This window comes from Piliocolobus tephrosceles, chromosome 3 (genome assembly GCF_002776525.5).
Source record: "Piliocolobus tephrosceles isolate RC106 chromosome 3, ASM277652v3, whole genome shotgun sequence".
Lineage (NCBI taxonomy): Eukaryota > Metazoa > Chordata > Mammalia > Primates > Cercopithecidae > Piliocolobus > Piliocolobus tephrosceles.
The window spans coordinates 61,575,297-61,587,963 of NC_045436.1; the positions used below are offsets into that span (position 1 = coordinate 61,575,297).

The following is a 12,667-nucleotide window of genomic DNA, read 5'->3' on the forward strand; positions in this document are numbered from 1 at the left end:
GGAGGGGGAGATTGAAGTTAGTCAAGATCGCACCATTGCACTCAAGCTTGGGCCACAAAAGGAAAAACTCCATTTTCAAAAAGACAAAACAAAACAAAAAAACAGAAAACCCCAAAACAAAACAAAATTTTTTTTTTTTTAGTTTCAGGTGTCATATTTAAGTCTTCAGTCCATCTTAATTTTTACATATGGTGAGAAATAGGGGTCCAGTTTCATTCTTCTGCACATGGCAAGACATTTTTCCCAGCACCATTTATTGAATAGGGTGTCCTTTCTCCATAATTAATTTGTGTCAACTGTGTCAAAGATCAATTGGTTGTAGGTATGTGGCTTTGTTTCTGGGTCCTCTATTCTGTTCCGTTGATCTGTGTGTCTATTTTGTACCAGTACCGTGCTATTTTAGTTACTTTCCCTCTTCCCCTCTTCTCCCTCTTCTCCCTCTCCCTCTCCCTCTCCCTCTCTTCTTCTTTTCTTTTCTTTTCTTTTTTTCAAGAGTCTCGCTGTTGTCACCCAGGCTGGAGTGCAATGGCACGATCCCAGTTCACTGCAACTTCCACCTCCTGGGTTCAAGCAATTCTTCTGCCTCAACCTCCCGAGTAGCTGAGATTATAGGTGCCTCCCACTACAGTGGGCTAAGTTTTTTTTTTTTTTTTTGGTATTTTTAGTAGAGATGGAGTTTCACCATGTTGGTCAGGCTGGTCTTGAACTCCTGACCTCAGGTTATCCCCTGCCTTGGCCTCCAAAAGTGCTGGGATTACAGGCATGAGCCGCCATGCCCAGGCTGGTATTGATTTATAGTTTTATTCCACTGCGGTCCAAGAAGATACATGATCTCTGTTTTTTTGTTTTGTTTTGTTTTTCTGAGACTTGCTTTAAGGCCAAGCACATGGTCAGTTTTGGAAAATGTTCCATGTGCAGATCAGTATATATATGTGTGTGTGTGTATGTGTGTGTATGTGTGTATATTCTGCTGTTGTTGGATGGAATGTTCTGTAAATGTCTATTAGGTCCTTAGGTCCATTAGGTCTCCATTCAGTTTAAGTCCAGAGATTCTTTGTCGATTTTCTGCCTTGATGATCTGTCTAGTGATGTCAGTGAGATGAAGTCCCCCATTATTATTGTATTTCTATCAATTTGTTTTCTTAGTTCAAGTAGTATTTGCTTGATGAGGCTGGGTGCTCCTGTATTGTATGCATATATGTTTAATTGGGTTAAATCTTCTTGTTGTTTTGAACACTTTAGTATTATATAGTGCCCTTCTTTGTCTTTTTTTTTTTTGCTTTTGTTGAATTAAAGTCTGTTTTTTCTTATATGAGAATGGCTATTTCTGCTTGTTTTGGCATTTTTCAGTGGAACATTTAGTCCATTTACATTCAAAGTTAATCTTGATATGTGATGTTTTTTTCCTGTCATAGCATTGTTAGCTAGTTGCCATGGAGTTTCAATTATGTAACTGCTTTATAGGATCTGTGAGTTTTGTACTTATGTGTTCTTTTGTGGTGGTGCATATTGCCCTTTTGTTTCCATGTTTAGAACTCCTTTGAGCATTTTTTGCAGGACTGGTCTACTGATGACAAATTTCCTTTGCATTTGTTTGTCTGGGAAAGACTTTATTTCTCCTTCACTTATGAATCTTGGTTTGGTAGGATATAAAATACTTGGCTAGCATTTTTTTTTCTTTAAGGAGGCTAAAAATAGGCCCCCAATCTCTTCTGGCTTGTAGGGTTTCAGCTGAGAAATCTGCTATCAGTATGATGGAATTTTCTTTATAGGTGGTTAGTCTTTTCTCTCTTGCCAGTCTTAGAATTTTTTCCTTCTTGTTGACTTTGGATAGTCTGATGACCGTATGCCTTGGTGAAGTTCTTCTTGCAATGTATCTTCCAGGAGTTCTCTGAGTGTCTTATATCTGGATGTCTAAATGTCTCCCATGGCTAGGGAAGTTTTCTTGAATTATTTTCTCAAATAGGTTTTCCATACTTTGTACTTTTTTTTTTTTCTGGAATATCTATGACTCATATTTCTTTAAGACCTTATTTTTAAAAATTATTTTAAATTTTTGTCTGGTCTAATTAGAAGGGCCTGTCTTTCAGCTGTCAAATTCTTTCTTCCACTTCGTCTAGACTGTTGTTAAATATTTCAACTGTATTTTGTAATTCCTTCAATTAATTTCTCATTTCCTAGAGTTCTGTTTGGGTTTTTAAAATGATGTCTCAGCTTTCATATCTTGACTTGTTTTTCTGATTTCTTTGTGTTGGTTTTCAGCTTTCTCTTGAATCTCATTGAGCTTCTGTAAAATCTACTTTGAATTTTTTTTTTTTTTTTTTGAAACAGGGTCTTGCTCTGTCACCCAGTCTGGAGTACTTTGAGTTCTTTATCTAGTATTTCAAAGAGTTCGTTTTGGTTGGGATCTGTTGCTGGAGAGTTAGCATAATCCTTTGAGGGTGTTGTATCGGTTTTCTTTTCTTTTTTTTTTTTTTTTAAATTACTTTCAGTGTTGTTTCTCTTGTTTTTTCTCACTGGAGAAGCTATCTCTCCTTATATATATATTTTAACTTGCTTTCATTTCATTTGTTTCTCCCTTCAAGGGATGTCTATAATGTATTTTGTGTAGGGTGCTTTGGTTTTGGTTTTGGGTAATTTTGGTGGCAGAGTCTAAGTTGCCTGGTTATAGATAATTTTTATATGGTGGCTTTTCCAAACACTGTAGCAGCAGGATACTGGGCATATGAGCATGCTCACTGGCTCCTGTGTGGCTGGGGTGGAGGAGGTGTTAGGAAACCTATCTTATTCTCCAGAGTTGCATGCTTGTGTCAGCAGATTTCCTATTGTGTTGTTCCATTTAACCTCCAGGCCAGTAGGTGATGCTTATGGTAAGAGTCAGTTGTGGCTGATGCAGATGGGTATATACTTGATCCTTCTTTACTGGGAGAAACCCTCTGTTGCCTCAGGCATGGGCTATGGAATGTACAGTGGTCTGAGCTCCCTGATAAGACCTGGAAAAGGGCAAAGATGGGTGGGATCAGACTGGGCAGGCCTGCCTACAGGTTCTCCAATGGCAGCAACAGGCACCAGCTCCAAGTGGGTGGGGGTTTCCAGTGGGTGGATCTCCACGGACCCAAGTTCTCTGCATGGGAAAGGGGCAGTCTAACCTCCTAATCTAGGAGTGGGTGCTCCAAATGCCTGAAGATATGACCAAGCATTGAGTGGATAGAGCATGACTGCAACCAAGATCTGTGGACCTGAAGGGGTGGGATGGCTCAGGCTCCTAATCCAGGTGAGTGGGTGAGCCAAATGCCTAGAAATATGTCCCAGCAAGGAGCTGAGAAACCGCTGCTGCAACAAAGACATTGCAGGGGATGGGAGGGGTAGCTCAACCTCCTAATTCGGGGAAGCAGGTGTGCCTCAAGCAGTTACAGGTAGTTAAACAGGCATGAGTGGGGCAGGAAAGGGATCTCCTGCAAACCCACTAGGAATGCTGGGTGATGGTTCAGCAGTTATTGCATTGCCTATGGGTGACTCAAACTCCTAATCCATGGGAGTAGGTGTGCCAAATGCTTGGAGTTACATCTGGGAGTGGAGCAGAGGGAGTGCTGTTGCACCAAGTTCTTTGTGTGTGGAATGGGAAGGTGGCTTAAACTCTTATTCCAGGAGGCAGGTGCACTGAAAGCCTGGAGTTACATCTGGACATGGAGCAGAGAGTGCACCACTGTATCAAGGATCTGTGCACAGGAAGGAAGGGGCACCTCAGGCTCCTAATCTAGGTGAGCAGATGCCCAGTGACCTGGAAATGTGTCCACTGGTGACACATATAATAACTGCTGCTATAACAAAGTCTTTGCAGGGAAAGGGATGGGCAGCTCAGGCTGCTAATCCAGATGATCCAGTGCTCCAAATTCCTGAAGATATGCCTGGGTGTAGGGGCGAAAAGGGCCCTGCTGCACCAAGTTCTCTGCACAGTAAGGGAGGAGCAACTCTGTCTCCTAATCCAGGCTACTGTGTACTCTGAATGACTGAAAATGTACCCTGGCAAGGAGTGGAGGTACTGCTGGTGCAATAAGGTCTTTCCAGGAAAAGGGAGGAGCAGCTCAGGCTGCTAATCCAGGAACGTGGGTGCTCCAAATGCCTGGGAATATGCCTGGGTATGGAGAGAGTGCCACTGTACCAAGATCTTTGCACAGGAAGGGAAATGTGACTTGGGCCGCTAAAGTTACTCTAAATGAGTGGGACTATGAGTGTACTGCAGAGAATGCACCCCTGACACTGATGTCTTTGCAAGGAAAGAGGAATTTGACCCATTGCTCCCAATCCAGGCAAGACAGAGTGGGGTCCACCTCCCACTCCTTGTAACTAGTGGGGCACTCTTCCGACTGACCAAGGGAGCAGGATAGGGTACCCAGCCATATGCAGACTGGTTCTAGCTTGCAAGGCTGTCTCTGGTTTCAAATCTTGCCACCCAGGATAAACCTCAGCGTCAGCAACTCTCCTGCCACTCCAGTCCTCTAGTCCTGCGGTGGTAGGGAGCCCACTTCCAACCACTAGTGTTGGAGTACTCTCCATACTCGCCGCTCAATTCTGGCCATGTGGACCATTTCCTGCTCAGAGCATGTGCTCCAATCCCCAGACAGAGACTAAAACGCCTGCAATGGCCCTTGCTGCCAGGTGGGCAGTGACTAACTTTGTATAAGCCCGGGTTAAAGATTGCGTCCTCATCTCAGTTCCAAGTCCGGGACATTGGCTGCAGCTTTTCCTGGTGTCTGTCTTTTAGCCTTTCCCCAGGTTATCTCCCGGAGTTTGAGAGAAACAAGTTATTCTCCCTTGGCCTGGATTGCTCGGATCCCTAGTGGAAAGGTGAGTCACGGAAACTGGCTTTCTACCCCTCTCATGTACTGGAGTGTCACTTTTATCAGCCAGAGAGTATCATGGGGGCCACTTGTCCACCTTCTCCTCCTCAGGATCTGGGGTGTCTTTTGCTATTCCCATGAATTTCCGTGTGTGTGTGTGTGTGTGTGTGTGTGTGTGTGTGTGTGTGTGTTTAGCTCACAGAGTGGATCTTTATGCATTATTTTGCTATTTCCAAGTGGCTGAGGCACACCATCTTGGGAAAATTCCATTATCATTTTATGCCATTAATTCCCTCCAAGTTCTTTTGGTTTATTTTGTTGTCTATCTCTACTTGGATGAGTATGTCATTAAATCATCATTTTCAGTATATGCATTAAAGCATATAAACTAACACTTTAGTTGCATGCTACCAAGTCTTAGATGCAGCTTCCATTTATTTAAAAATTGTTGATCTCTTACTATGTGCCAGGCATCCTTGTAGTTGTATGGTAAAGATAAAAATTGCTGCCCTTATGGAGTGGGAAGATACATTTTACAGTTAACATGTATACATACATGCACACACATACATATATAGGGATAGATGCAATGGGAAAAATGGAGTATACTAAAAAGAAGTTGGAGTTTAAGGGGTACGGTTGCTAAAGTAACTTAATATTCACTGTCATTTGAAGTATCTTCTAATTTTCAACATGATTTGACATTTCTAAAAGTTAATTCTTTCAATCCAAGCATATGGACATTTGGCGTGTCTTGGAGTATCTACATAATTTTTTAAAACTAAAAACATTTCAAAACTGGTATTTATACATATTAGTGGAGCATATATGGTATTTTGTTACATGCATAGAATGTGTAATGATAAAGTCAGGATATTTAGGGTATCCGTCACCTCAAGTATTTATCATTTCTGTGTTGGGAACATGACCAGTTCTCTGTTCTAGTTACTTTGAAATACATGCATATGCTGTTAACTTATAGTCCCCATACTCTATTTCATAGGTGATTTCTAATCTTGTCTCATAAGGTGATTTCTCTTGTCTGAAAAACTATTATGATCTTCAGTATTAAGTTTTGCTTTGTGGTCTACTATAATGAATTTTTGTAAATATGTTATTCCATGTGTACCTGGAAAAGTTTTACCTAATAGTCCAGTGACAGTTTATTATATATTACTTAAAAGATCCAGCTTTTAAATTTTGCTCTATTGTTTTATGTATTTATTCAACATACCCGGCTTTTAAAATTTTTTTATGACAGGGTTTCACCATGTTGCCCAGCTGGTCTCAAACTCCTGGGCTCAAATGATGTGCCTGCTTCAGCCTCCCAGAGTGCTGGGATTACAGACATGAGCCACTGCACATGGCCTATTACTATTCTTATGGGTTTCAGCTTCTCATTGTGAACTGCTTCATATATATTGAGGCTGTTTCAGAGTTATAATCCTGGTGAATTGCTCCAGTTATCATTGTTAAAAGCTTACTCTTTATTCCAACACTCCCTTTATTATTTTACCTTAAAATCAATTTTAAGGTAATTCCAAAGCAAAATCAATTTTATATGATTGTCACACTTCTCTTTTGATAGATTTTTAGTATATCTTTTCCCACCTATTTTCAACTATTACATCATTATGTTTAAGAAGTGTCTGTAAACCATATGTTTTTTTTTTTTTTTTGGATTCTCCTGCCTCAGCCTCCTGGGTAGCTGGGACTACAGGCGCACGCCACCACAACTGGCTAATTTTTTTTGGTATTTTTTAGTAGAGACGGGTTTCATCATATTGGCCAGGTTGGTCTTGAACTTCTGACTTTGTGATCTGCCCGCCTCGGCCTCCCAAAGTGCTGGGATTACAGGCGTGAGCCACCGCACCCCACACCCGGCCCACATGTGGTCTTTAAACTGGCAAGTTTATGGTACTTATTGTAACTACTTAGATATTTGGATTTGTTAGTGATTTCTTTGCTTCTCTGTTGCCTTTAACAGGGTTCATTTTATTACACATTGTTTCTTCCCTATTTACCTAAATTTAACCTGATTTTTGCCTAATATACAAATACTTTCAGGTTTTTACTGCTTTATCACCACAGCTGGACACAACTGGCTTCATACTGCCTTCTGGCAACTGCAGGATGTCTGAACTGTCTTGAACCTATTTCCTTACCTTTTAAAATGGTAAAATTTTGTGGATACAGTATTGGGTACTTACAGACCTTCTTCACCTCTGAAAAGTTACCATCTCTTAACCTCATTAATCACTAGAACAGGTTTTTGATTTAAAGCAGAACTCTCTCTTTTTCTTCCAAATTCAGGAGTTAGTGAAATAGGAATGAACTGCCAGTCACTCAGCCTTCTAGACTTTATTTGCATTTCATTGGAAAGTTTAAAGTGCATAGGCGTATAAACACTTTTCTGGTTTGAGGATCCAAATCCTTCAAATTTCCCAAGTTGTCCAACCACAAAAAAATTAAGCACCAAATGCTCCAGTCTAGACCAGGGGACCTCAGCCATTTTCTTATCCCAGCATGCTAAGCTGTTTGACACATTTTTATCAGGAACAGCAATCCTCAAAACTGAGGAGCTATTATCAGAATCACTGGGGCAGGAAGCTTCCCTTTGCCTGTTGAGAATTTCTAAAGTCTTCAAATTCATTTATTCCTGGGTTCTTCTCTAACAACACTTCCAACATTAGCAAAGTACTATCAGAATCAATAGTATCTGAAGGTTTGAAAATTTTGCCAGGTTACTTAAAAACCCTCATTGCCAAGTAAATTTTTGTAACTGAACTTGATGATCTGTCCACAGCCCATCATGAAATCAATACAGTTCAATAGGTGAAAATTAAACCTCAGGTGTGCAAAATTCATGGTTCAAGGAGTAGACAGACATATTTATTATAATTGCACGATTGTTAACAATGTGTACTGCCATCCAAAAATGAACTACATTTATTGCTACTTTGTTCATTAGCATAAAGATGCAATTTACATACACAGAAAATATTTTATATGCTTTGATACTGCCATGTGTAAACATTCTTATGGATATGTTTGTGAACTAAAATTGTATGACAGATATATATTTCTAGAATGTTACCAACTTAAGATCATAAACCATTCTCATGTCTGCTCATTAAAGCTAAAGGGTCTATTACCAGTGAATCTCAATTATTTTTATAGAAACATCACTTGATAACAATTTTCTGCATTTCAATGGTTGCTGTTTGTATTGAAAACAAACTGGGAAATTGAGAAATCTAATGTAGTACCTCTCTTAAAAAGAGGAATTGTTAACAAGTAGGAACTAAACTGCCAAAAGTTATTTTCCATAATGACTAGAGCCAGTCATTACATACATAAATTATTTTATTTTTTATTTTTTCCTTGAGATGGAGTCTTGCTCTGTCGCCCAGGCTGGAGTGCAGTGGCGCGATCTTGGCTCACCACAACCTCCGCCTCCCGGGTTCAAGCTATTCTCCTGCCTCAGCCTCCAGAGTAGCTGGGATTACAGGTGCACGTCACCATGCTCGGCTAATTTTTGTATTTTCTTTTAGTAGAGATGGGGTTTCACCGTGTTGGCCAGGCTGGTCTCAAATTCCTGACCTCAGGTAATCTGCCCAGCTTGGCCTCCCAAAGTGTCAAGTTATTTTAATAATGGTTGGAGAAGAGAAAAGATGACGTGGATGCCACATTACGAATACTAAACAATTCAGTAACCTCATTAAAAATTGCTTCTATTTGCTGTGATATTAAATTAACAATGGCTTTATCCTACCAAATATAAAAACCACTTTTAATGTGAGTCTCTTTCCAAGACATTAAATCATAAAAGTTTATTTCAGGGAAAAAATACAACACTTTAAAGCTTCCTTTACCTAGATTTCCATTTCTAATTACCTTTTTTTTTTTTTTTGAGACAGAGTCTCGCTGTGTCCCCCAAGGTTGGAGTGCAGTGGCAGGATCTCAGCTCATTGCAACCTCCATCTCCTGGGTTCAAGCAATTATCTTGCCTCAGCCTCCCGAGTAGCTGGGACTACAGGCATGTACCACCACACCCAGCTAATTTTTTGTATTTTTAGTAGAGACAGGGTTTCACCATGTTGCCCAGGCTGATCTCAAACTCCTGAGCTCAAGCAATCCACCTGCTAGGATTACAGGCGTGAGCCAATGCACGGGGCCTCTAATTACATTTTAACATCTTAATTACATTTTAACATCTACATTCTGGGTAGATTCATATAATTTTAAGATCATTTTAAAATACTCAAGTCCCCAGAAGCAAAAAATTTAGGAAACTAAAAAAACAAGATGCACAACACATGTACATAACCAGACAGCAGCAAAGAATCAAAGGTGTTTAACAGCTATTCTGAATTTCTGACCCTTGTTATTCTGTTAAATTGATATTTGGATTACAAATGAGGGATGTTGTTTACTTAATAGGCAATACTCACAAAATTGACCTCTTTTGGTCCAGAGTTAAAGTATTCCAAGGCAAGAATACTACACACACACACACACACTCCAGAATGCTACTATTAAATTACACAAATAACATGGCTTATCAGTACGAATTTAAAGCCAAGAAACCCTTAACAGGAAGAATAAGTATTAAAAAGGAAACAAAAATAAAATTAACTATCCAAGTGATTGGATTATCAGTGAAACTATTTTTAAAAAGCCATGAACAAAAAGATCTAAAGGATAATAAAAAATAACAAATACTTGAGAAAAATACAGTGATTATTTAAGAGTCTAGAATTGGATAAGAGGATAAATAAAGCAAGATAAAGGAAAGACAAAGATCATTTTTATTTATAGTTTATGTGCTAGAATGCAATTAAATTATTTAAAATATGTTGAATTTCACCAGTCTCTTTACAGGATAGGTAATTTTTAGGTGTCAATGACATTTTCCTAATAATCATCCTGTGACTTAGGGCATGAACAATAAATTAGAGATTTCAAAGCAAAGAGCATACTATTAATTTTTGTTATGGATTTTGACTTGCCTGACTGAACCAAATGTACATTGTTTCAATTAGCCTTGTTTCTTTGACTTGGGGGCAGCACCAAGTCATTTTTGTCTTTCAGCAAACCTACTTTTTCTTTTCATACTTATTCTAACAACATGTTAGAAGTATCCTTAGGGATAAGGAAGATGAAAGAGCCATCACCCACTTAACACTGATCACTTCCATAGACATTTAGGTTTCTTCATTTCTTCTAAGTGGTTTCAGTTTTTTAATGTTCTGAAAATTCCAGGTGCCCTTTTATTGTTGGGAATAATTACCTTTGAATTTAGAAAAAAATTTGTAATGACATCTGGCAGCATTATAAATCCAAAGCTGTTTTGTTAGAAAACATGAGTATATAAAAGAACATTGGCTGGGTGCCATGGCTCACGCCTGTAATCCCAGCACTTTGGGAGGTGGACGTGGACAGATCATTTGAAGTCAGGAGTTCAAAACCAGCCTGACCAACATGGTGAAACCCCATCTTACTAAAAATACAAAAATTAGCTGGGCATGGTGATGGGTGCCTGTAATCCCAGCTACTTGGGAGGCCGAGACAGGAGAATTGCTTGAGGCTTGACTGCAGGAGATGGAGGCTGCAGTGAGCAGAGATCGTGCCCTCCAGTCTGGGTACAGAGTGAGACTGTCTCCAAAACAAAACAAAACAAAACAAAAACAAAAACAAAGAATATAATTTTCATGCATTTTAAATTAGAGATGTGAGTTAAACAGCTAAAGTTTCTTTTTGCTTGTTTTGTTTAAAAGCCTTGCTCCTTGATCTGCATTAAATTTTTGTTACTTTTTATCAAAAGAAATTATATGCTGCTTAAAATTATTTTATATTCTTACTTTATATTCAGTCAAATGTTGAGCAAAAACCGAAAGGTATAATGTTAAACCTGCTATCTTTTTTGATAAAAAAGTATCTTCTGAAACTGACTGCTTTACAAAGATTAGTTTGCTAAGTGGACTGATTTTTGCAAAACATACTGTAGTTAATAAGAGGATAGTAACAGAATTAATTTTTATAAGCATATCCCTCTCATGCCACAGGAAAAGTCATCAAGGGCTATTTAACCAGTGTTACCAGATTTTAAATGTATATTGATATGTACAATTTGCTATGCCTCTCATCAACAGTTTATACAAATATCAAAAAACCAAATTCTGCTTGCAATTCAAAACTTTAGAAGATTAACCACAAAATAACACTAACTTTAAAAGCAAAAATTTTTGGCCAGGTACGTGGCTCACACCTGTAATCCCAGCACTTTGGGAGTTTGAGGTGGGTGGATTATCTGAGGTCAGGAGCTTAAAAGTTCAAGACCAGCCTGGCCAACATGGCGAAACTCTGTCTCTACTAAAAATACAAAAATTAGCTGGGTGTGGTGTCATGCACCTGTAGTCCCAGCTACTCGGGAGGTTGAGGCAGAAAAATCGCTTGAACTCAGGTGGTAGAGGTTGCAGTGGGCTGAGATCACACCATTTCATTCCAGCCTGGATAACAAAGCCGTACTCCGTCTCAAAAGAAAAATGTTTTGTAGACTTTTAAAAACTGAGAAGGTTATATTTTACCAATCACTTACGAATCATTTCTAAATCTATAATTTGTAAAATTAATGCAATGACTTTAATTGTGGACTATCAAATACCAACTATTTACTACAAAACAGAAAATCCTAATGGGAGAGGCTCATTATTTTTCAAATTTATGGAAATGGAGGAATGGTTGTATGTATTTAGGGTTAAACCAAAAATCAGATAATTTGATTACTATATTCAGATGTCTACTGCCTTTAATAAATACAGATTTTTCAAAACAGTTAAAGATGGGCTAATTTGGATTAAGTGCTTTAACAGTGACATTATGTTAAATTATTGAGCCCCAAAATTCTCTTTAAAGACTTCTATCATGGAATTAATCCCAAATATACTAAAAATTGATACCCCCCAAAAAAAGTAAGTCTAAGAAACCTTTACTTCTCTCCTTTAGCTCTTAATATGCTAAAAATTGACACCCCCCCAAAAAAGGAAAAAAGTATAAGAAACCTTTAATTCTTTACTTTAGCTCTTCTTAGTAAATGTCTTGTTATTGATTGATTGATTGATTGATTGATTGATTGATTGAGTTGGAGTCTTTCTCTCTTGCCCAGGCTGGAGTGCAGTGGCGCAATATCGGCTCACTGCAACCTCCGCCTCCTGGGTTCACGCCATTCTCCTGCCTCAGCCTCCTGAGTGGCTGGGACTACAGGCGCCTGCCATCACGCCTGGCTAATTCTTTTGTATTTTTTAGTAGAGACAGGGTTTCATTGTGTTAGCCAGGATGGTCTCGGTCTCCTGACCTCGTGATCCACCTGCCTCAGCCTCCCAAAGTGCTGGGATTACAGGTGTGAGCCACCGCCTTTTATGTATTTGAGATGGGGCCTCACTCTGTTGCCCAGGCTGGAGTACAGTGCTATGATCATGGCTCATTGCAGCCTTGACCTCCCAGGCTTAAGTGATCCTCCACCTCAGCCTCCAGAGTAGCTGGGACTACAGGTGTGCACCACCATGCCTCACTAAGTTTTTATTTTTTCTAGAGATAGGGTCTCACTCTGTTGCCCAGGCTGGTCTTGAACTCCTGGGTTCAAGTGATCCTCCCTTCTCAGCCTCCCAAAGTGCTAGGATTACAGGTGTGAGTCACCATGACCAGCCTTGTTATCCTTTTCAAAATCAAGTTTATCTGTTATTTCAATAGCCATATTCTTGGCTGTGCTCTTTCTAGTTTTTTGTAAAACTTATTTTATTTTATTTTTTTGAGATAGAGTCTTG

The 12,667-nt window shown here is 39.2% G+C and overlaps 1 long non-coding RNA gene across 1 annotated transcript; it reads left to right on the forward strand.

Moving 5' to 3' along the window:
• The first annotated feature begins 3,579 nt into the window (after nt 1–3,579).
• Nucleotides 3,580–7,689, forward strand: LOC111546254. Its single transcript, XR_004228877.1, has 3 exons — nt 3,580–3,761; nt 4,766–4,848; nt 6,909–7,689. It is a non-coding gene; the product is annotated as an uncharacterized LOC111546254 (long non-coding RNA).
• The last annotated feature ends 4,978 nt before the right edge of the window (nt 7,690–12,667 follow it).